Consider the following 5248-nt stretch of genomic DNA (forward strand, 5'->3'; position numbering starts at 1 on the left):
AGTGAGCTGAGGTGACAAGTGTTTTCTCTGTGATGAACTCGATCTCACCGATTTGTTGTTTTCGGCCCAACCGAATCCTCTCGGTGCAACCAAAGCATACCACTCGGTGCTACCGATTTCACTACAGGAAAAACATTTTGCCACTTATTCATCTTTACTTATGATCCAGCTCCACTCAATGAATCTTGTCCTCTACAAGCATCACATTTTTATCAGTGCTTTGTACTGTGACTCTAGGATCAAACCCATTCACGACAAATTCCAGAATTCCCTTCTTGGAAATTGATGCCAAAGGGGGAGAGAGAGATCACATCAAAGCTTACCACTTAGAGAGATCACATCCAAGCTTATCACTTCCAAAGGGAGAGAGAGTATCACTTCCACAGGGGGAGAGAGAGATCTCCAGGGGAAGAGAATACTCAAGAAGAGAGTAATTCTCAAGGATCCTAGATGCTTGGTGTTCAAGAGGAGAGATGCCACATGTCTTATTGAGGGGAAAGACATGTTCATATGTGCTTATTTGCATTATCTCTGTTCATTTGTTCCTTTCAGCTCTGATTTTCTGTTCCCTATCTTCTCCGAGTATCCCATGCTAGATTCAGGGGGAGCAATACATCTAAGGGAAAGAAATCATTTAAATTCATTGCATATCTTTACCTTTGGGGACATGTCTAATTCAATGTGGTACTTGGTACTCACTCTCTACATGTCATCCCAGTCTTGGCATTCTTGTGGTTTCTTCTGTTTGCTCTGGCTAGTAGGTGTATCTGTGGTATCTAACCTTGTTTACGCAGGTTCATTCCATCCTAAGCAAACTCAAGACCACAAGGTAAGTATATGCATCACAATCATGTGTATGAGGAGTTCTTGCTGATGTACATACGGTTTGCAAGAAGGACTCATGATCGTGAAGGTATTGTTCTTTAACATTCTTCACTCTGATGCATATGGCCAAGATACATGTAACACAATTCCTACTCTATCATAGTTATGCTCTCACATGCTTCTATATTCCATATTCACATGATTGCATACATGTAAGGGGAGCATATGCTTGTTACATGTCTTTCCAAAGCGTTGCTTACTATTCAATGTATCTTTATCTAAATCTTTGATGTATGTTGCCATCAATTACCAAAAAGGGGGAGATTGAAAGCACAAGTGCTCCCTGGGTGGTTTTGGTAACTAATGTCAACATATCTCTTGTTGGACTAACACTTTTACCTAGTATATTTCAGACAAGTTCAACTATGGAGTGGCATGGACTAAAGGATGTGGAAACCCCTTCAATATGCTAAGGACAAAGGATTGGCTCAAGCTTCAAGATCAAGACTCTGCATTTTATATTTTAGTGATCCAAGATCACATTGAGTCTATAGGAAAAGCCAATACTATCAAGAAGGGATGAGGTGTTGCTTAATGAGTTTCTTGCTCCACAGTGCTTAGTGATATGCTCCAAAAAATGCTCAACTACTTTCCCACATCCACATATGTCCTAAACCTAAAGTCAAACTCGGCCCCACCGATTCTTTCTATCTGGCGCCATTGAGTTTAGATGTCATAGCCACTGCCACAAACTCTAGGCAAATCGGTCTCACCGATAGGGATCTCGGTCTAACCGAGATGGGATTGTAATCTCTCTATGTATGTCCATTATCAAAATTGGTCTCACCGAGTTTGAGCAATCGGTACTACCGAGCTTACAATGCAAGCTCTCTGGTTAACTTATTACCAAAATCGGTCCCACCAAGTTTGAGTAATCGGTCCCACCGAGTTTGCCAGACCAACTCTCTGGTTAGCTAATTACCAAATTCGGTCTTACCGAGTTTGTGTAATCGGTCTCACCGAGATTACGTTATGCCCTAACCCTAACCATATCGGTCCCACCGAGTTGCATTTCGGTCCCACCGAAAACCCTAACGGTCACATTGTTTACTGAATCGGTCCGGCCGAGTTTGTTGATTCGGTCCCACCAAGATTGGTAAATTGTGTGTAACGGTTAGATTTTGTGTGGAGGCTATATATACCCCTCCATCTCCTCTTCATTCGTAGAGAGAGCCATCAGAACAAACCTACACTTCCAACTTACCATTTCTGAGAGAGAACCACCTACTCATGTGTTGAGGCCAAGATATTCCATTCCTACCATATGAATCTTGATCTCTAGCCTTCCCCAAGTTGCTTTCCACTAAAATCTTCTTTCCACCAGATCCAAATCCTATGAGAGAGAGTTGAGTGTTGGGGAGACTATCATTTGAATCACAAGAGCAAGGAGTTCATCATCAACGCACCATTTCTTACTTCATGGAGAGTGGTGTCTCCTAGATTGGCTAGGTGTCACTTGGGAGCCTCCGACAAAATTGGGGAGTTGAACCAAGGAGTTTGTAAGGGCAAGGAGATCGCCTACTTCATGAAGATCTACCGCTAGTGAGGCAAGTCCTTCGTGGGCGACGACCATGGTGGGATAGACAAGGTTGCTTCTTCATGGACCCTTCTTGGGTGGAGCCCTCTATGGACTCGCGCAACCGTTACCCTTCGTGGGTTGAAGTCTCCATCAACGTGGATGTATGATAGCACCATCTATCAGAACCACGACAAAAACATCCGCGTCTCCAATCGTGTTTGAAATCTCCAAACCCTTCCCTTTACATTCTTGCAAGTTGCATGCTTTAATTTGCGCTGCTCATATACTCTTTGCATGCTTTCTTGAATTGTGTGAAGATTGCTTGACTTGTGCTAAAATAGCTAAAATCTGCCAAAGACTAAAATTGGGAAAAGGCTTAATTTTTATTTGGTCAAGTAGTCTAGTCACCCCCCTCTAGACTTACTTACACTTCTTCTCAAGGTCCTACAAATAGCCACTATTAGCGTTGTGCTATAGTCTGCGTGCAACAATTGCTCCAAGGTTATAACTTTTATCACCATAGAGAGCGGTGTGAATGTGGCTCAGATCGGGAGCATAAAGTGTACTACAATCTTGTTTGCCTACAATACATTTTATATTAAATAATGTGAAGTACTAAATTGCAGGAAAAGGTATGCTCTTTATTCTACCCTGCGCCACTCCCCTAGTTTGACCAAAGCAAAGATTAGTTAAAAATAATTCAAACTCAGACCTAGGTGGCTCATCGAGCGAACCCCTGAATGGGATTTTGCAGAGGTGAGCAAACCTTTCTAGAGAGATGGTAAATGGATTTTCATACAGTTTAAATGACACCCTAGACTCACGGGGAAAGAATTTAAATTCTTTGACAAATGATTCGGTGAGGATGAGGTGTTGGTCGCACTTATCTGCAATGTAGGGACCTAGAACGACATTGTGTACATATTGCTCAAATTCCTCCTTAATACCAACTCTCACCATATAATCATTGCACGACCATAAGCATGTCCTGGTGGTAGCACTTCGAATGGAATTTTCACTTGGTTCAGCATAGGACCGACGAGCGGAGCTGCTGCTAGAAGATGCCTCCGAGGATCTCCTCCTCGAAGATCTCCTTCCAAAAAAGTTCATAATGTTCGCGTACAATTTTCTGAAAATTTTCGGTCATGAAAATTTATTAACAAAACTTCACAAAATTGATAGCAACTACTCATAGAGATGTATAGAGGCCATAGAAAGTATTCAAACTACTTAGAACTCTAAGAATTCAACATGAAAGCTCATCTACAGCAGCACCAAGAGTAGCTAATTGTTCTAAATATAAACCACTAAAACAAAAACTAATTAGACACATGGAGGAATCACATACCAAGCAACAAATCCCCGAAACAGTTTCTAAAATGGAGCTTCGACCAAAGAGATCAAAATCCACGGTTTCGCGAGCAAGAACACGAGAGAGAGAGAGAGGGTGATAGTGATTTTTTCTGGGTGAATGGAGTGGTGTGGGAAGAAGAAGTGAGGGGGATCATGTGGGGACCACAACCCACTAGGGTGCATCTCGGGGTCCTGGCACGCCCAGGTGGGTTATGCCCACCTGGTGCACCTCCCTCTGATATTATTTGCACCAGAAATTCAGAAATATTCAGAAAAAAATCGTGTAAAATTTTCAGAGCATTCTGAGAACTTCTATTTTTGGGTCTTTATTGCAAAGAAAACTCAGAAAACAAACAAACATGGCATTTTATTTTATTTAATTAATAAAAACAGGAAACAAAAGGTAGAGACAGAAGGTAGTGCTTACTAAATTCATCAACTTCATACCTCTCAAAAATGATCCATTAATAAGGTTGATCAAGTCTTATTAACAACCACTTTCGATTAGCATGAAACCGAAGGACTTTTTTAAATCACTAAGTTACCTCAATGGGGATATGAATGTACCCAACAATAAGCATTTCATATTTCTTTTTAACAATAGGTAGAGGTAGTTGAAAACTTCCAATAGTGATTGTCGGAGATTTTTCAATAACATTAATGCCATTCACTTGGAATAGTTTCTTCGGAAAGTGCACCATATGCTCATTACCATTGATATGAAAAGTGACCTTGCTTTTATTGCAATCAATAACAGACCCTGCAGTATTCAAGAAGGGACTGCCAAGGATAATCGACATGTTGGCATCCTCAGGCATCTCAAGTATAACAAAGTCAATCAAAATAGTAATATTAGCAACAACAACAGGCACATCCTCACAAATACCGATAGGTATGGCAGTTGATTTATCAACCATTTGCACAGATATTTCAGTAGGTGTGAGTTTATTCAAATCAAGTATTTTATATAAAGAGAAAGGCATAACACTAACACCAGCTCCCAAATCACATAAAGCAGTTTTCACATATTTTTTTGATGGAGCAAGGTATAGTTGTTATTCCTGGATCTCCAAGTTTTTTAGGTACTCCATCTTTAAAAGTATAATTAGCAAGCATAGTGGAGATTTCAGCTTTCGGTATTTTTCTCTTATTAGTGATGATGTCTTTCATATACTTTGCATAAGGAGGCATTTCTAAGATATCAGTTAAGCGAGTTCGCAGAAAAACTAGCCTCAACATTTCAGCAAAGCATTCAAATTCTTCATCATCTTTCTTTTTAGTTGACTTAGGTTGAAAGGGCATAGCCTTTTGAACCCATTGTTCTCTTTCCTTTCCATGTTTTCTAGCAACAAACTCTCTTTTATCATATCTTTTATTCTTAGGTTGTGGTTATCAAGATCCACAACTAGTTATATCTCAACATCATTATGTGGTTCTTTATCATTTGATTGAGTCTTCATGAACCTCATAATTATCTTTTTCATTATCAGA

Source organism: Triticum dicoccoides, chromosome 1B (genome assembly GCF_002162155.2).
Source record: "Triticum dicoccoides isolate Atlit2015 ecotype Zavitan chromosome 1B, WEW_v2.0, whole genome shotgun sequence".
NCBI lineage: Eukaryota > Viridiplantae > Streptophyta > Magnoliopsida > Poales > Poaceae > Triticum > Triticum dicoccoides.